This window comes from Megachile rotundata, chromosome 6 (genome assembly GCF_050947335.1).
Source record: "Megachile rotundata isolate GNS110a chromosome 6, iyMegRotu1, whole genome shotgun sequence".
Lineage (NCBI taxonomy): Eukaryota > Metazoa > Arthropoda > Insecta > Hymenoptera > Megachilidae > Megachile > Megachile rotundata.
The window spans coordinates 16,927,518-16,948,241 of NC_134988.1; the positions used below are offsets into that span (position 1 = coordinate 16,927,518).

General features: G+C 46.1%; 1 protein-coding gene across 21 annotated transcripts in view; it reads left to right on the forward strand.

Annotated features, from left to right (window-relative positions):
• FoxP (forkhead box transcription factor P) overlaps positions 1-20,724 on the forward strand; it is a 222,937-nt gene that overhangs the window by 71,559 nt on the left and 130,654 nt on the right. For 4 of the 21 annotated variants that reach the window (XM_076532612.1, XM_076532613.1, XM_076532611.1 and 1 more), the window contains exon 2: positions 12,613-12,666. The exons of the other annotated variants lie outside the window; for them this stretch is intronic. The gene's annotated coding sequence lies outside the window, so the exon portion shown is untranslated. The remainder of the gene's footprint in view (positions 1-12,612; positions 12,667-20,724) is intronic. 21 annotated transcript variants of the gene reach the window in all.

Below are 20,724 nucleotides of genomic sequence, written 5' to 3' on the forward strand. Positions count from 1 at the left end.
TATATGAACGGCTAGGGTGAAGGGTAGGACGGCAATACCCGTGGAAGGTGGAATGAAGTCGACTCATTCCTCCGACGTTTGTTAATTTGCCACGCGAACGCATTACCAGCGAAGGGGTGGTGTTCGTTCTTGCAAACAGGAACGAGCAAAGTCGAACTTAAACGATGGACGCAAATATTAGGTCATCCAACTTCTCGGCTAATTCTTTGACGGTTATTGGATTTTATTCAACAAAATCCGTAAAACGTCTCCGTCGTGTTCTAGGAAATTTCACTTAAAACATGGGGGAGCCAACGGACGAATTAGAGCGTTCGAAGAAAAGAAACGCTCGAGATTTAACAGTTTTTATCGCGATCCACGATTTCCGCGGTCATTACCATTAGCACGGAATCGGGAGAATCCGTGGAGAATAGTGGGCGAAAGAAAAGGCGGACTCGGGATTCAGATTTTTCATTAAGGAGACGTCGACTCAGCTATCCGGTCACCCTCTCGGATATAGGAGGAGGGGTGTTGGGGGCATGGACGCGAGTGCCAAGCAAGAAGGGGACGGATGGCAGAGGACGGCTGCAGACTCGCGGTATAATATGGTGGATTAATACGCGCAAAATCTGCCACCTAAAAGTTATTAATGACTGGCAAGCCGGTGGCTCGCCGCGCGACGCGTCAAAGATTTTATAAAGGAGGGTAGTCACCCTCCTTTCTTCGTGCCACCCACCAACGTGACGCGTCCATTCCTCAAGGGCGCTGAAAGAAAAGATCCCGGAAAGCCAAAGTTGTCAGCTAGTTTGCAACCTGCAGGCTTACCGTCTTTTTTTGTACGTCGTTTCACAAAGGGATGTCCTTAAAATTGATCGCGCAACAAATTAATAACGCTGCAACCGGATCCACAACCTGTATAAAACGATCGAACTCTCGAACGCTGGGATCGATGATAAAAAAGGAACAAAGGGGAAAAAAACGCGTTACAGAAACGATACCGGACGAGGAATCGTGGCGGCGAAGGTAGGATTTGCAAGGGGTTGCCAAAGGGGTCGAAACAGGGGGTGCAGATTTGAACAAGAGCTCGGTTGCTATGCAAATTGGAAAGATAATAATCGATTGTCGGAGGATGGTTGCGTTGATGGGCTCGCGGATGAGCACAGCACACCTCCCCACCTGGAAAACACGCTGATCTCTCCCTCACACCCACCCGCACCCCCTCTTTTCGTTAACCCCTTTCGCCCTCCCGTATCGTCTATCCCGATCTCCCTCAAGGGAAATTATATAGTCTGCCCTCGACGTGCTCCCGGTCCCATAGACCGTCAAATACCTTACCTGTCCCGTCTGCATTCATTCCCTTCCGTGTCTCGTTCCTATATCGTCGTTTCGCGGTCCTCGATGGTGGACAGTACGAATTTTTTCCCCGGCACCTCGAGGAACGATACGATTGAAACTGCTCGATTTTTCACGCGGTATCGTCGTCGTTAACGCCGGTTCTCTGGTGGTTCCAGAGGGTGGCAAGGTGAGACAGTTTGAAAGCACCGAGAGATTACGCGAGGATTCTCGTCGTGGGGATGTTTTTAATCGACGCGGAGGGTATTTACTCTGGCACAGCCTGGGAACACGGGTCACGATGAATAATGGTGTTTGTATATTTTTAAATTCATCGGCATAATGAACGGCCGTGTAATCGAATCGGAAGAATCGGGCAGGGAACGGGTGGGAAGGAGATCGTCTGCTAATTGAAGAAAACCCAGCCGCGCATCAATCATCGGAATGAAAGATCGCGTCGAAGCGTTCTACTCGCGGGAATCTTACCGTTCGTTCAATTTCTCATCCTCGTCGACTTCTTTGTCCTTAGAGATTGCGCCGAGATAAAAAAAAATTGCGTTTAACCGTTCGAGGATGGGTCAAATATTCTTTGTCGAAGCTTTCGCTACATACTCCATAGCGATATTTGTTCGTGAACGATTAATTTCGATGAAAACGTTACGGAGAATAAATTGGCGAATAAACAAGAACGGATGAAGAGCGATGACGCGATTCGGTGTTAAGTAGTTAAATTCTCGATCCCGACAAGCCCGAGAATCGGAACAAAAATCCTCAACGAAACATCTCGGGGCATAAATTAAGCTCCCGGCTGGAGCGGGTAAGTGCGAAAGGAAGGGGAGGAAAGGAGAGTGCTTGTAAAAGCGTAGGCCAAACGAGCGACGAAGGTCAGGAAAAGAGAACACGCGCTCGTTCGCAGAAACGAAAGCGAAAAGGGGAAAGAAAGAGACAGAGAGAAGGAAAAAGCGAGAGAGCGAACGAGAAGGGGGGTGAGGAAGAATGAGAGTTTCGTGTTTGCGCATATTCCTCGCAATATTCTCTGTTTATCTCTATTGCCCCTTGTTTATCCAGTGTCCGTCCGTCCGTCCTTCTGTTTTCGTTTTTCCTTTTTCCTCCGGCCAGGTCTTTGCATGGCCAGGCTGTCGCTGGTCGCTGTCTCTGTCCTTTTCTTGTTCACGGCCAGGTACGAACGTCTACCTATTTGTCTGTCTACCTTCCTGCTCGCGCCACCTTCTATATATTCCAAGCGGTGTTTACGTTCGAGATAAAGCGAGGAACAAACAGCGGGCATCGGACTCTCATGGTAACCGTACAGTCCGTCATAGCACCGTCTAATGTGGTCGAGAAATCGAGGGATCGTTTAAACCTCGTTACGAAGCCGATTCTCGTCAACTTGTTAATAATTTACCGATTTCGAGCAGAGAGATCGATTCTTCGATTCAAGCAATTTTTTCGTTTCCATCGATCCTTCGTTGCTTCAAACATTGGACTAGGGTGAACTATTTCTGATCCGCGTATCGCGTTCGTTTCTCGGGGACAATTTTTAATTTGGACACCATCGACCGACAGTATCGTTGGGGGATATCATGGAAATCATGATGCCTCGTTAACCATCACATTGTATTATTTTCGCTCGGTTCCGGTACGCGATTTGCACCGGATGAAAAATACCGAGATGTATGCGCGGCTACGAATCAGTATATATTATACTGGAACAAATATTTTGTACGCGGAACGACGGTGTCCGATGTGTACCTGCGTTACGTGATCCACCTTGTTATTCTCTATACGTTCTCTCGAATCCATCGACGAGCGAGACGAGAAACGGGATACGTACGAGAAAAGGACAAAGAGGAAAGACAGTGGAGAGGTAGGTGGACCCGCATCGAGAGAACAGGGTCTTTGGATACGAGGAAATCTAAAAAAGAGAGAAAAAGAAAGCGGCCGGTACAGCGTGCACGTTACAACGATTGTTTCTCTCCGCCTGGGGAGACGAACGCGATACGATAAAATCGATCCTCACTGGATCGGACTATCGATCTCGTAAACAACCAAAGCCTCTCGTAGGTCGTATCGCGAAGAAAAGCCGCCAATGAAGCCCCGCAGCATGTTGATCCAATGCATTTACAATAACGACGTTGTTTATCTGTCGGACGACAAACGACTGCTTGTTCTAGGTCCCGTCACCCCTACACACCACCCACCCCATCCCTATTTCTGCTTGCTCCCATTCTGCTTGCCCCTGCTACCTACCTAACCACCCCCTTTTGCCCCGCTGTTCTTCCTCCTTCACAGTATCAACGTCGACCTCCTCCACTTTACCCCATTCATCTCCGTCTCTATCGCCATTCTCCGTCCGCTCCATGTATATGCAATCGTCGTTATATATTAAACGCGCTTGCAAACTGCACGAGGCTTCGATGCACCAGCCAAGTGTACACGATGTGTCTGGCTGGTGACTTCGTTGATTCGATACAGAATTATCTTCCTAAATATCGAACGCTTTCCATCCGCTAAAATTGGAAGCACTACTGATATTTTGCGAATAAAGAATTCTAACTTAGCTAAGTAACATTGCAAAAATAACCTCGTCGCTCTGTTCGTTGCTCTATAAGTATCGCGTTATGAATGAAACGACGGTGTCAAGAATTTAGAGGTTTCCCTAATATCGAAGCGGCGAGTGTTCGAGAAAATCTCGTTGAAAATAAGGGAAAACGGAAGCCGCGTCGGTGGCTTCCTCGGTGCAATAGGGTCGCAGGGGATCAGGGAAATGCAGAAGGTTACTAAGAGCTAGGGAACTTGTAGCCAACACACGGAAGTTTCGCAAACATACACGGACGCGCGTCCATAGACATTCCACACTGGCAAACTCTCTCATACTCTAGGGCAAGTATCGTCTGGCTAATGTAAAAAACATGGGTGCACACAACGTGTTGTGTGTTGCTTACATTGCGACTCTCCTTATTCCCGTAGGGTTAAAGCAGGGGGTCGGACGGCTGTAGGAGGCTACGGAAGAGAAGGAGGAGGCCGGTGGTGGTGGGGCTGAATGATACCATGGGGTTAGCATTGTTTTGTACGACGAGCACTCAGACTCCTCGTCAAAAGGGCTGCTAATGTCGGTGCACGTCTACTGACGTCAATAACGCATGAGGCCAAATTGAAAAATTATCACACCAAAGCGAGGATCGTTGAAAACCGTTGTTTAGAGAGAGGGTGAACGGTCAACGATCGTCTGACGGTTAAATCGAGTACCAGCATTTTCTTCGCTATCACTCCTGTTGTCGATACCGCAATCCGTACTGCCATCTTTAGGAGTGCCTTAATTTGCGATAACCGAGTCACAAAAAATAGTTACAGCAAAGCTATTTATGTACGTGTGCCTATAGACGGCAATTCTCACGTCAGTGGTTGCCAGCTATACATTTTACACCTGCAGAAAACTTTCGAGGAAACCTAGTAAGTAATGCATCGTATCAGGAGGTAATGCCATAACCCTCGATCGTGATAGAGACTATTAAGTACAACGGTGTTTCGGTTAAAATTAGAATACTAGGAAGTAATATTTAAAGAAACAGTTAAAAGTTAAATCGTCGTTGTCTCGAATTAGGCACGTGATTCGCGATCGACTCGAAGAAACGAGTAAACAACGACGCTCGAGGGTGCAGTCGTGCACGATGTGTCGGAGAAAAGCTACTTTACGAGGGTGGCAGGTCTGATCGCCGGTTCTCCACCCGCTTTCTTGCCGGCGAATAATTAGAGCCGATAAGTCACAGCGCAACACTCTGTACCGTGGGGATGAGGCACGCCAGCGAGACGAGGGGGCCGGATTCAGCGGGGGTGGGAGGGTGAGTTTTCGTCGGGCGAAGTTGAAAGTTAGAATCGCCCACGGGGTTAGAGGGGGTTTGGAAATCGCGTGCCGATGCCCCATTACACGGACAGACTTAGCTTCACCCATAGTCGCGGTTCCTACTTTCGACTTGCCGGCTTGCAAGGGTGAAAACCATCCTGCACACTCTTCCCCCTGCCACCTTTTACATCAGCGGCCCGCTATCCTTCGTTCGTCCGATACGGCATTGCCACCACCTTCGCTGTTACTATTTAGGGTAATTTCGCTTTCCGATAACCGTTACGTAAGCTCGACGGTTTCGACGGTGTTCGTGATCGATCGGATCGTCTGCTACTCGTCGGTTATCCTTTTGATCAATAGATTCTGCTTGATAGGCTAAACGAATCGCTGTTAATCGGATCGATCGTGGAATCGTTAAAAATGTTTCTTGTTTTCTCTTTGGTCTAACATTGATTAATTTAGTAATTTCGTTTCGTAATATCGTCTTAAGTATCTTGATCGATTGTTTAAAGAAACGCGTGGTGTGTCGAACAACCTAATTCGTATTGTACGAATAAAAGTCTCAGTGTCTGAAATAACTTTGAACTGTAGCAATAAATATGTAGCAAATTCTTCACTAATATGGATAATTCGCGAAAAAATTTTTATCAAAAACGAAACATTCCGTGTAACATATTGGATTCTGAAAGTAATTGCTCCTGAGTTATATTTCATTTCGAGGAATTGGGACAGGTAAAATAATTTGATTTATTCCAGAGAATTTTTTATTCGGTTCTGTCCGCATTTTTTCGATATGTTTTCAAACGTGGTCATCTTATGGCTAGATGCTTGACGAGCATTGTTTAACAGATAGAGGACCTGTTGATCGTGCATTAGGAATACGATTGCGTCAACCGGACTATTTTGTCGATCGCTTCATCTGTCACGGTTGCCGCCGAATTTGATTTCCAATGCTAATGCGAAAACGCTCGCGTTACGTCGGGCCGGAATGGACATTGACGCCACGAATCGTGGATGTAGAATCACGCACGCGAGCACGATCATTTCCGGAGAATTTTACAACGATATTCCACTGACCAATCAGTTAATTTTCCATCGATGAGACGAATAACGCGTCTTTTCGGGACGATTGTAGATCCATCGGGTTATACAGGTGGCAGTCACGTAAATTGTGACAGCGTATTTCAGGCATTATAACCCGAGCACATTCTGTCGATACGCGCTCGTACTGAAATACAAACCCATTAAGAATTTAAACCTCCTCCTTGGACGTTCCGTAATCAATAATTCGTCCGCCTTGGTTGCCCTGCTGACACACCGTACGTGTTAAAAACGTACATTGACCAGCTGACTCGTTCGTTGACGAACAAACGAGAATAGCAGAAATGTTGCGATCAAAATTGTTTCTTTTTTTTTTTACGACGGACAAAGCACCGGCTCGTTATCGCGAACGTTCAAGATTCGTCCGCGAACGCACACCGCTTCTGACCGTCTATCTCTGCAAGCTGGACAATAGACGAGTGAAAGGAGTTTTTCACGCTAGTATTTTTAACTTTTTGGAGGGCTAGCACGTTGAACGAGCGAAGAGAAAAGCTCGAAACGTTGACCACGTGCCGGACACGGATGAGTTATTTTGATATCGGGACTTCATACCCCATTAGGTTCGCTCGACGATTATTTTGGAAGCGGGGACAATACCTTGACGATACTCTGACCGTTGTTCGTCTATTCTGTCTTCGCGTATCTGTTCCCCTCTTTATCTCGTCTCTTTTTGTTCCTGTAAAACGATCACGTTTTTTCCTCGTCGACTTTGATTTCGTTGTATCGGTTTAGACGCGAGCAAGAATAAAAACTGCATGACTTTGTGAAACTGATGTTTCGCAACAATATGTTGGCACGAACGTTCCTTTTAAAATGCTGTAACAACGAAAACATAAACGGAAAACTCACGGTGTCAGGGGTGGTCAACAAGGGGCGGTACTTTTCCGCGACGAAAAGGGTGTTCAAGCGAATCGAACTAACAAGGTCCCCGAGGGCAGTTTACGCCCGATATCCTGGTAAACTCTAAACTGTCGTGAGATGATCGTTTTACAGAATATTCTTTATCTCGTCGTGTTCGCATTTTTCCACGAAATTGTCCCAGAAAAATATCACCTGTCCATAGTTGCACGCTTTATTTCTTGTCCGAGAATATTAAGATTTAAGAGCGTTAATAAATTCTCTCCGCTACGATCTCGCGAAATAACGGAAACGGAGGAATTTCGTTGGACCAACGAGGAAAGATAAATTCATGTCTCGAGGAGATTGGAAATTAAGCACGAACAGCGACACTCGGACCCTTTCGCAATCTTGTACGCATTATCGGGTTGAACGTTTTGGCAAGGGTCTGCGGAAGTACCTTGACTTTGATCAACTTGCCTCGAAGTCCTTCACGGTGAGCCCGACAGTTCTTACCTACAGCTGGTTTAGGGTATTGTTTGGCCGCAAAGCGCCGATGAGAAATGGTAGGCATAGATCCTGGTGCCGCATCTCAAGTAGGCACGTCTCATGCTAGCTAGCAGTGACCATTTGTTAAAGTCCACTTTCGCCGCCACCTGTCTCCCATCGGTTAGGAAAACAGCTCATAACAGCATCCGCTCGAGCGGTTGATCCTCCTTTTTTGCCGCCCAACGAGGGCGTGAAGACCGTCTTGCGGATAAAATGTCGATGTCGTTAAGTCCAATAGCTGCCACCAAGATAGTACCGTATCTTTCGCACCTTCTATATTTAAAGCTGCGGTATAATGCCACTTCGTGTATATCGTTCATTATTTAGCAGCTTATTTCTCTTCTGTAAATAAGCGATGCATATGTTATTCACCAGTATTTTATTCATGAGCTTTGTTTCCTTATCGAGCGCTTAAATGAATTTGTAAGTATATGCAACCGTCAGCATTGTTGCAAATTAATTCTTAAAAAACACTTATCGAACTCTTCGTGCAACGTAGACAAATATTACGAATAAAATTACACGAGTATTGCATACAAATTTGATATCTAATTTGCAATTCGTTTGAACGAAAACTAGGTGGTCTGGCCGCTAATGTCTGGATCTACTTGATCCGCGAACGGCATGAAATAAGCCAACGAAAAAACATTGTAATAGAAGCATTCGACAAAAGTCTTGGGCGAAAAAATTGCACGGGTGTAATGAAACGGTCGACGTCGCTTGCCAATTTTCCCGTCCGTGATTCGATTGTCGCGAAAGTATCGCGCGAAACGGTATTGGAATATCGTTTATGCGTCTCTCTAAATCACGCACTTCGTATCCGGAGCTTGTTGAGCTCGGTTGCATTCCTATCGGGCTATGTAACGTAACATGAATTTGCCGGCATTCGCGATATAATCACAAATTAATTACTAGGGCTTTATTGAAGCTCGCGATGGTTTTTGCAAAATTTCGGAAAATTACCGAAGATCGATTCGAAATTGGAATTCTGCGATGTCAGCGTTTATTAATCTGTGGCGGCAACCGGTACAATTATACATATTTAATATACAACCGGATATAATTTATTACAGAATCGTCAGTACAAACAGTCGTTTGTTATTTGTCGCGTTTCGCCAACTGAAAACGCGTATAAACTAATGCGGAAAAGCAAAGAAAATGAACGATATTTAATTTCAATTAATCTATCGATGATTCTAATAGGTTGCCCCTCCTTGTAACTTCAGCAGCTGTCTCTGGTATATTGATATGCAACATATATCTTGGGTTTATAGGGTTATTAAGGACTTCATCCGTGTCTCATGGCAGGATTACTACGTTATTATCCTTCGGTAAGTGGCAGGTTGGTTGGTCGGCTGGTTAGTTGGTCCCTTGTAAGGAAGACCAAACATCGTCTCCTCCTTTGCTCGATCCCTCGAGCCAGCAGCGAAACTAGTAAGACATTTCGTCCCCTCTCTCCCAAATCGTCTCGTGGAATGGGACCCAGTTGCGAATTTGACCCTCGTAATTAATTTATAACCGGCGGTTCTTGTTGCGAAGGCGGTTGGTTAAGCGGAGAGCGGCTGACCTCGTACCGAACAGTTCTACTCGAGTTTTGGCCAATTAACGATGCTACTCGAAAACAAACTCGTTCTCGCTTTCGCGCGTAATTGATTCCTCTCATCCTCTTTCTCTCTTAACGACTTATTATTGCTGTTCAAAATCCATTCCAGGAATTGTGTTTACCGTCGAACCGATGGCGTCGGAGCATAATTTCCAACTATGTTCTTGATGGTTTATTTTTAAACCGTTTAATTCATAAACCCTGCAGACTTAGTCTTCTAACGCGAACAATGTTTCGCGCTAATTTACATAGGAAATCGCTTGCATCTCTTCTCTCGTACAACTTTCTTTAATCGCGTGGAAGAAAGATCGTAACGGTTGCGTGGCCCGCCCGATGTAGAATTTGTTTCTTTGTCGCATAAGACCGAGGGTTAGCACACGCTAGAACAACACAGTTTGCCAAGCGAGCAGGTATTACGTGCACGAAAGTCTTTCCGTTTCCGCGAGATTCCTCTAATGCCTCTGACTCGCAGTGTTGAGCACTCGGTACACACGTACTCCGACCACTTATTACAGACCTAACACAAATTCGACATGGACGGGGGAGGTGGTAGTCGGAAGGTGGTCGAAGGAGGTCGGAGGATGGAGGAATCCATAGATCGCGGGGCTAACAATCAGCCGTAAATTATGGTCTCAATATCCATTGTGTACCCTCCTTGCTCTTGAGCGAGCCTAACCCCAGAGTCTAAGGCCAAGACTACTCACACCCCCTCGGTCGGCACAACGGTAGAAGCACGGCAAGAGAGGGTCGGTACGGCTCTCTCACGGCCCAACTGAACCAAGAGATATGTATATTAATGGGGCAATCTTACATAGTTTTGTTTACCTTGCCATTCTCTTAGTACGTATACAATTACTATCCCTAGCCCCTACGGTATGCTTAGTACAAGGGCTGACTGCCTTCTATCGTGGTTTCTCTCTTCGTACGCCTCGCTTCGTCCCCCTCGAAACTATTAGTTACGAGCGTTCGTTTGGTCTAATTAATCGTCGTTAACTAGCATTTATCCATAGCGTTCTATGTACTTTATCGATAGTCCTGCTATTTCCTCGTACGAAAAAAGTGCTGATTTAGTCTAGTTGATATCTAATTAGCGAAATGTCCTGTAATCCGTCAGAGAGGTAGTACGATTAGACGAAAGGGTGATTTTCGAAGAAGATGCGTGTAAAAACATGTACAGGGCAATGTTGACGGGGCGAAGAAGGGTCTCGATAAAAGCGGGTTTCGTTCTTGAAGGGTTTAAACGGAAGCGGGTCGATGGAAATCCCATTCTAGCCGCGTTGGCTTTCAGCAAAGAAAATATTGTCCGCGACACGAGCGATAGCGAAGCGGAACTTTTCACCTTACGCGACCTCCCCACTTTTAATTCCGGAGCTGAGCGCGAGCGGCTTTGTAGCGGAATGTACATTTCTCTCGTTGAACAACCTCATTTGTGTAATCCCCGAAGCTTCGACAACAAACTGTCTGCGGCATTGGAACAGTGTTGGGGGTGCATGGGTGGTGGAGGACAGGGTGCGAGCACGACATTAACGTACTTTGTAATTCAGCTCTCTGTGGTAACTGCCACCCTCTGTCATCTTCTGACCTGTCTCTTTTCCTCTTCGTTTCTATCTAGCTCTTCATCGTTCTGCATGAAATTGCAATTGTAATAGCAATTATCTTATTTCTACTATTGCTTCTTTGTACCTTCGATTCGCGACACGCGCGGTTGACGGTGATGCGAATCAGAGGGAAAGAGAAGGAGGCTGCGAACGGGAGAACAACGAGAACGGAATGGAATTAAACGTTGGCGGAACGGTTGAAAAGCAGTGACGCAATTTTAAGTCGTGTGGCTGTTTACTAGAGCGGAATGACGAGTCTTTTAACAGAATATTGTCGGCACGAGTTACAACCGTGTTCACTGTATCATTCGTTCGCCGATTATCAACCGGAAATACCGTGGTTTTCTCGCTAGCAAAGGACTCGAAAATTGACTGCGCGAAAAACACACGTAGCTGCCTCTCCACGCTGTTCCGTTTCGTTCGTACAGATAAACTTTATTTCAATCATCGCGCGAAATTGAAAGCGATTCGCGTGGCCGAAGTACAACAGGCAGTTTGCTCATTCGATGGCCGTCCATTTTAATCGTTGTCTCTGGATCGAACGATCGCGGGAGCGGAAGCAACGTTGGTAGAACACAGAACGAAATTACAGGAACGGTCACGATGGTAGGGCCAATTTGGCGAAAGAGAAAAGCCTGCATTGCGACGTTGGATAGAAGGATGTAGGCGGGTTGGTTAAGGGATTGGTTTACAGAACGCGGAACAGGAAGAAGGAGCATTTCATCGTAGAGAAGGATAACGCGAGGAGAGGTGGGGGTGGCGAAGGAATAGTTTGTTGATCGACAGAGTCGGAGGAACGTTACCGCGGTCTCGGTTCCGTAGCAGCGACTGCTGAAATTCGTTCGAAGTAATCAATATTATAGCCCGCGAAGATATATGCGAGAGGATGTGGGCAAACAGTGTACACGCGTGCATTGTAACGCGGCAGTAGGGGAAGGAGGTTCAGGGTATAAGAAGGGTGTAACGAACGGAGAAGGGGGAGTACGAGCAGGGGGTAGAAAAGTGGCGAGATACGAAGAGAGAAAGAGAAAGATCGTAGAAAGGGGTGCGCGAGAGGATGGAGTTAGAGGTGGAACAGAAGGGGTTGAAGGGAGCCGCGAGGTTCATACAACGAGGGCTTCAGCCCGCGGGGGTGAACTGGGGGGAAGGAAAGGGGTGGACAGCCGGACAAACAAAACCCTTGCTGCTTCATTTCTGCCCGTCTGGCCAGACACCGACCCTTTATACGCGCGCGCTTCCGTCCTACGCTCGGCTCGTTCATTCCCTTTCCTCCTCGACCGGTTCCCGAAACCCTCAATGCTTCGTCGAGTTGTACTTTCGGTACGTTACTTTTCGAGTTCGTTAATTAACGGCACCGTCGCCTCATTGGCGAGCTCGCGTTCGCTCCAAGGATACGTCGAAATGGTTTTCGACGGACCACCCTAAATCGCCTGGCCGCATTGTCCTTAACCGACTGGATTTAAGTTTCGACGGATCGTTCGAAGAGGGTGTGGATTGTTTCTGAACGATCGTGCTTCATTTTTCTCCGCCGATAGATATATAGGAATCTCGGAATATACGTATCCAGCTAACGTGCACGCTTGTTTCGCTTTTATAGGATAGATTGCATCGCGAGATGTCGCGAGTGACTCGCATATTTACTTTCATAGCTTCAATGTAATTTGACCACGAATGCATTAATCAAATCTCATATACTTTTTAAAGCTGCGCGATCGGAGCTGTAGATTACGGACTTTTATATTAACGCACACGATCTATTCTTGTTCCAGGTCAGTGGTGTATACTTCCCAGGCTTCTGAGACAGTGTGACATGGCTTGTTAATGTGAGTTATATGACATTTTCGTACGCGACGAACGATTTTCTTTCGATCGAATCGCGGTACACGGATCGAATACATTTTTCTAGCAATATCTTACGCGGAGCTTAATCCGCGCGATATTATTTTTGGACAAGGTCCAAAACAGAGCATGTAAAACCCGGTATTGCGAGAGAGAGAAACGGAGAATCGAACGAGAGGGGTCGGTAGCACGCTTTGCTCCCCGTCGTTTTAGGGGATGAACGATGCGAGACATCGATAATCGCATTTGTTGTACGATCGCCGATACGGAACTTTCGGAATTCCGTCCGGCCAAGAAGCAAGGGAACTTTATGACTTAGGAAGTATTATATTATTCCGGTATCCGCGCAACCCCTACATCTCATTATTCCACCCTTTGTTTCCTAAGATATCTAACCGTTTTCCGCGCTGCTAACAAAGTCCCTCTTGATCAATTCGATCGTCCTTATTTTCACGCTGATAACGAGGTTTCTCTTTATCCGCAATCTCGAGGAATCTCTGCTTTACGCTAGTTTCGAGCGAGCGAGCGTTAATTGCTCGGAGCGAAAAGGCAGAAAACACCGCGAACGCGTGGTTTATTTCCACTGCTGTTACCTTTTTTTCGTTTATATTTTTTTCTTGTTTTTTCTCTAAAGAACACTCGGCACCAAAGTGGGAGCTAATAACATAAATGAGGAACACAGCTCGTCGCCTCTTTTTTTTCTCTCTCTGTTCTCTTACCTTTTCCTCGTTTTTCCGCGCGGGCCAGCCGTTGCGTATAAAGTGGCGAATATGGGGGTGTGAAATGCATGTCGGTTTCACGGGGTTGCCGAGCCCGTAATAGCGGGGACGACAAGAGAGGTGGTGGCAAGCGTGTAGAGTCGGGTTCTGGAACGGGCTCGAGTTGCACGAGTCAACTTGGCTCTCATTGGCTACTTGCCGGCGACCGCTACTCGCGAAACATTAGTATTCTCTGCTAATTAAAATGTAACTGAAATTGTAATGGTCTGCGTGCGGCGACGATACGCCGGGAATAGGGGAGAAACAGAGAGGCGTTACACCGTGCACTCGGTAACAGACGATGTGTGCTTTTTCATGCTCGGCTTGGGGACTGAATAGAGGAAAACGTCAGACCGTTTTGCAAAAAAATAGAGGAAAAAGACTGCATCACAGCCGCGATTGTTCCTATTACTTTTGCCCGGCGTATTATGAATATCGTTGCCAGTAGTCGGCTGGCGGATAGAAAACGAAATGGAATCCCGTACAAACGCGAAGAATTTGTGCTAGGTACATAAGCCGAATAATTTTCACCAAATTCCTTTTTCTTCCATTTTTAAGTACACGCGTATTATTATCGTCTTTCTAATTTACCCGAATAAACAATAGAAGATACAGTGTAACATCGGAATCTTTAATTCTTTATTTTAATTTGTAAGGAACGATAAAAATTGGAGAACGTAGAGTGACTATTAAAATCACGTTGAGGAGCAAAAATAGTATATTATAATTGACACGTTGATTGTCGTAGGTATTCTTAATGCGACACGTGACAGCAGATGTTAAGGACAATCTAACTTATTAAATCCATGTTACATAATTAAAAATTACTAGTTAGCGTAATGTAACAAAATTTGTATTATTATATGGACAATGCACGTACAAATTTTTATAAAGTTATTTGAATAATTTTGTGATACGGTTCGATTAAAAAAGGGACCACCTTCGGCTTCTTCGGTTCGTTTGAAACTCGCTACCTTACAACCCTTAAATCGCATTACCCTCGGCACCCTTTTTCACCTCTTTTCCGGTTATCTCCAGGCCGGCTCGTCTTTCGCTCTTATTTTATTTGTTTCGCTTATCCGCGCCGTTCTGGAGTCTCGCCGCGCAGATTTCGCGGCAATTTACTTTATGCGCGTTACGTCGTTTTCCGGCCTCTCGCTTCTACCCAGGGTGCCGCGGCCACCCCACTAGGTATCGTCTCATTCGACTCCGACCAACTCACCCTTACGACGTTCTTATGGGGTCTCACACCGAGGATTCGGCGTACATACATGCACGCGAAACGCGGAGGATACATCTGTGTGTGGTTCGTTCTATCGCCGGGCCACCCCCGGGGTGTTGAAGCTCTTCTGCACTTATTTCGCGCTAATTCACCCCTCAAGACCGCTTACACGCCCTCCCCCCGTTCCTTCTTTCCTTGCTTCCGCCAAACCAGTTAGCTTTTTTTTCTCACGTGCCGTGAAGCAGTTCTCGTTAAGCGGTTAAGGGTGAACTCGGTAAAGAGGGGTTGTAAATTCATTGACTGACGAAAATACTCCCGCCGGAATTCCTGGAAGCATCTTTCGGCTTTCTTCTTTCGTTTCGTCGATACCCCTGACACGATATCATCGGTGTAAATGGATAGGTTCGAAAGTTGACGAACCCCGAGGTCGTTCAACCTCGCTTATCAACTGGTCGATTGCGAGACGTAGATAGCCTGACGTCATTTGATGACATAAGAGTATCGCGAAATGGTATTTATGGTGCATCTATTCGAGGCTTAAGTTTCGACGTAAATAGCCTCACGCATAAACGTTTCGTTGATATCTTCGTACAGGTAATATTAAGTTGTAAATTGGTTGATCCATTGTTTGTACTAAATAGCTACGAAACGTTGACGCGGTCGTTCTTCTGTAATTTTAAGCGTTAAATCGATACGCGATAAATACTACTTTGGCAAGGAACAACCTAATACCTATCCCGAAGAATTTATCGCGTTCTCTTTTCATTATCGTTCTGCATAAAAATGTTCATTGGTATTATTAAGTATATTACCATTGAATATTTGACAACACGTAACAAAAGGGTGATTCAGAATGTTCATCGTAAATAAGCATTACGATACAATTTTCTGTCACAACAATGGTCGCCAGTGTTACAAAAGGTTTAACCACCAGGCGACCGTCGGCTACTACCCGTGGACAATGAGAACGTCCGCGTTACGCCATAAATTGATTTGCGAAAGCGTTCCTGAAAAAGCTCTCTTCTCTCTTCTCTCCGCGAGGCGTAGCGAGTCCAGCCTTGTGGCCAGCCAGGGGTTCGGGGTGGGGCCACACCGGGCTTTTGAGCTTATACCGCAAAAATTACGTCGCTAGAGGGATTGTATTTATGTTACATAATTACGCCACGCGCGACCAGCGGATAGAGGGGTGGTCGGCGCACGAGGAGTCAATGGTTTAGAGAGGGTGGCCGGGAGACGAGGAGGAAAAAAAACCGCCTGGTCGAGGAAAAGTTTTTCGGCGGCTGGCTCGACCGACCGACCGACCGACCGACCACCCGGCTAATGAATAGAAATAATTCTCCTGCAATTGTGCTTTTCGGTAGTTTTCAATTAACAGTCGCCGCCCTCCCGCCCTCTCCTTTCTACGAGGCTTTTGCGCCATTCTCCGCAACCCCCTTTTTTTCGCGAATACCGTTCTCGCGAATGGACGAGCCTGTAAGTTTTTAAACGCGCCAGAAACGTAATTATAACCTTTCTATTTTTTCCTACTCCCTTCGCAACAGTCTGTATCTCGCGAAAATAATTTCTCTCGCGTCGTTTAACGCGGCGGAATAAGGGTATCAACGTCGTGGTACAGCTACGGAAATCCGTATTCGCTGAAAGGCTATCGAGAAGTATCCCCGGATGTCGTTGGAGCCTAGGCGGAATCCCAGAAAATAAATCGCGTCTCACTGTCACCGATCCCCGGTAATATTTGTCTTTCGCCGGGCCATTTTACAAGATTTCCTATCTACTCGGCTTTATAAGCGAGGAAGACGAGGGAATCGTCCAGCACAGCGTCAGGAAGGGCTGACTCGGACACGGGCGGCGAGTTCACGTCGTGAGACGGGGCTGAAAAAGGAGTGGTCGTGTGATTCCCTGGCTGGCTGGTGGAGAAACAGCCGGCTAGTAGTGGTAGGTGGTAAGGGAAGAGTACACGGGACAGGGTCCCGCGGGATAAAACGGGCTATCAGATGTGAAACCCACTGCGTCGAAATGTAAAAGCTTCCTGACAAATCGGTTTCTATTACCGCGTCGCGGTGGGTCGCCTTTTTTATATTGATGGCATTATTTTGCGCGGAGACGGGAGACCGTATTTTCTCGACACATACGGTATTCTCCGTACTGCACGATCACAGACCCTCGCTTATGAATCCTGGTTATTTGCCGGGGAAATTAATGTGCGCTTACGTTCGTGCGGCCCGGACCGCCTATATCAAAGAAACGGACTGACGTTCGATAAAATTGGTTATTATTACCCTTCTTATTAAGTCCTCAAGGGATTACGCGGACCGTTCTCTGCGGCTGCTTCGTGTTATCCTCTTTTAATTGCCGTTTCTGGTGACGCGAACGGACGGGATCGAGGGACGAAACGAAGTCGACGGAATGTTTTACAAACTCTTCTCGGACGTTGTAAAACAATTCCGGCGAATATACCAAAATCGTAAGTTATTACGGTGTGAAGACGCTATAAAAAGTCTGGAAAAATTTCTGGGTCAAAAGTGTAAGTGACCTTGATAAAGGTTGTCCTTTGAAGCAATTTCAAATACTCGACGCTCATATGTCGCGACAAAGAATCGTAAGCCAAGCTAGTTAGGGAGAAACTCGTGTTTATCGTAGAATTTACGAGAAAATTTTCAAAGTAGATTCAAGGGATCGTCCTTCACCCAGATATGACCGAGTTTCAGTTCGCGATAGACGTTTTTTAATAAACAGCACTGTACGCTTTAAAATTGCTGTGGTTTATGGTAGCAGAGGTGTGGTTGATGCAGGAAGTCCTCCGCGTCCCGTAGCAGGAAGAATCTTTCCGGCGCACAAAGGGTTGCCTCGATGTCCTCGAGGATGTGACGTGTCCCGTGGAAAAAAAGTAAGAGCACGTACGTGAAAAAAGAGGTTGGTGGGTGGACGGGGCGAGAAGGTGGTTAGGTGGACTGGGCAAAAACATCCGAAAAAGAGTTCCGTGGATGGTGTGAGAAGGTGTAGGCCAGACAGTCAGACAGAGGAGACAGACAGACAGACATGCGGGAAGGAATGAAAATAATAATACCCAGCGTGGCCCAGGGCCATAGGTGTCAGTGGCGGCAGGAAGGAAGGAAGGAAGGACAGGAAAGGAGCGCGTTGAATTTGTCATATGTAAGTTTCACCCTCTCCCCTCCGAGAGTCGGCACACGCACCAACAGAGCACACCCCTATGACTCTTGCTCCCTCTCGGGCCGAACCTACGTATCGTCCGCGAGGATTATTTCAGAAAGGTGCCAGGAATCGGGAGGGACCACGTCGAGATTCGGGTCCTTTGCGATGCAACCACCATCCCTTGTGCGAATTTCTCGCGTGCGCGCGTTAGAAAATGCCCCCTGGGTATATTGAGATACTGTCACCGAATTTTCTCCCGCAACCCCTTGAGATCGTACCTTGGCCCGTGGACACACGCGTTACTTTCATCCCCTTTTTCGTTTCAAGGCCGTTGAACCGAACACCCCGTCCCTCCGTTCTCGACGAAAGAATCAGTTTCTTTTTTTTTTCGAACCTCACTGATTATATTCACCGAAACCTTTCTTGTATTTTCTGTTGGCAAATTGTTCGTGGAAATAATTTCTTTCTCGGTTACAGGTATTTTGTTACCGCCGGTATATTGTCTTTCGTAATATCGTATTTACCGTGCATGATTGTTGGAGAGGGCACAAACGCGCTGTCTGTTTAATTTTTCCGGCTGATACTTGTCTGGCTGCGCGCACGGAATATCGAATTTCAATTGCGGTTGCCTGTAAACAAGTGTTCCGTTTTATTATTTATTACCATCACTCGGGCCACTTAATCAAAAATACATTAACGTCGATGACCCTTCAACGTCTGACATTTTCGATGCTCGAATGTGCGAGCGCGAATGATTTCATCAGCGCGTTATTAAGTGGGCTTTGATTTTCGATCCTCATTTTGCAAACCGAGCTCTTTGTTGCGGAACCGGTCCCTACCCCGTCCCATCACCCCTCATCCTCTATTTCATAGATTACATACCTGTCAAATGAAAATATTCTGTTTGCGATGCTGTTACTCTAATCGCAGTTATATTGCATAGTTTGTTAATTACCGCGTGACTCGTCGCTCGACCCGATATTCGATCGCTTCGTTCTCGTACGAATTTTCATCACCGACGTTCGTGATCGCGATGACGACTTAACGGGAGTTAAACGAGCAGCTTTTTTAATTTCATCGCGGGGTTGATAAGTTAAGAGGAATAATTTTTTTACTGCCACCACCTCCAGTCCCGGAATAAGCGCGTTGATAACGTTGATTAATTACGATCCGGCCCGATTATCAGGAAAAATCGCGGCTTATTTATTAAACGAATGCTCATAGTCACGCTATTATTTATGTACTGGGTAGCTCGTTTCAGTCGGTGAATTCGCGTTCATTGGAGGCCAATAAGTTGCAGTTTCATTGGAATCTGAATGTATATATATTCAACACTATTAATTAGGGCCTGTCTTTCATTTTTGTTTAATGATACCCGTGCAGCTTGCAACGCGGGAAATCCTTTGTGTTTTCACCCCGTTGTTTGGCGGGGTAAAAATCTGAAAAAAGCGAAAGCTCTGGCCGAGTGAGCGGATGCCTGTATACGTTCCATTCAATGGGGTTAGCAAGTGCACACGCACGTACGTGCACATGCATGTAGCAGCGGATATACGTGATAGGGTTGGATAAATGAAGTGGATACGACATAATGATTTCGAGAGGCTGTGTACCGTAGCTTGTTGCCAGTCGCACAGACCAATACGATCTCTCTCTCTTGTTCATTAAAGTTTTCGTTTATATCGATAATATTAATTACCGCGAAGCCTCGAAATAGAACGGTGCGCCACGGTTCTTTTTTTCGCTGAATTTCTCGTTTCGAATAGAATCGAAACGCATAGAGACGATTATATGTAGATGACACGGCGTATAAATACTTAATAATGTTTACGGATGCGCCGTACTAGGCATGGCCTTTTCTACTGCGAGACTGCCACAGTAGTCTCAACCGTATCTAGCACGGCACACCACATTGCACATTGTTAAAAATATAAATTAATTTTTCGACAGAATGCCTCGATTTGCTACTTCGATTTAATAGCGTGATCTTCGTATAGGCAATTTAAAATATAAAGGTTGTAGGTTGTGTAGATAATTTAAAAGTTAAACAGTAATTGTATATAAAAGGAGGAGGAAGAAAGAAACAAGAGTTCCTTAAATAGAATCGTTAAGCGTGCTCCACTTTTCGAAAGCAAAAACGCGACTCATTCAACGAACGATTCACGTGCCAGGAATGGTTTGTCGCAGTACAGAGAGACCTATTATAGCGCCATCGTCTTTGCTTGTTTTTTCCTACCTCCACCACCCCCCTTGCCCTTCTACGGTAAACAACAGACATACCCATCCCCTGGCACAGCCACTGCCGACCCCGAGCCGTGCCTCCCACTTGCAAGGCACCACCCCTCATCAGTCGGGTCTGTACAAATATACTATTGTATTGATCCTATACCTTTTCCACCTCCAACGTTCTCCTTTTGTTCCCCGAGTATCCTCGTTTTACATTTTAGCCGCTTCCGCGAAACAACTAATGTGCACCGAGTGTGTTGACAGTAACTGTCTCGCTATTGTTGCACCCTCTCGCTCTCGCCTCGTTGTCCTTGTTCACCCCCTCTGGAGAGGGTGGCGTTGGATCATCGCACCGTGTGCACAAACCCTGCGGCGTTCTTCCGTTCGATTCTTCTCTCATTTCGCGATAAATCGACTTTCCCTGCTGCTCCAGGAATCCTTGTGTCGTCCGTCGAACGCTTCGATCAATCGGTCGATTATTTTATTTTTTTTTTTTTTTAATAATTCACCTCTCTACGTTTTCTTTAATATTGTTTTCATCGTTTCGAAATTCCAGTCTAACGCGTTAAAAATTTGATGCACCAAAGCTTCGATATTGGAAACTTTGAAATTTTAAATATTCTAAATACAGCTTCGATATTTGAGGATAATTTAGAATATTTTCAATAATAAATTGCGAGAGCTGATCG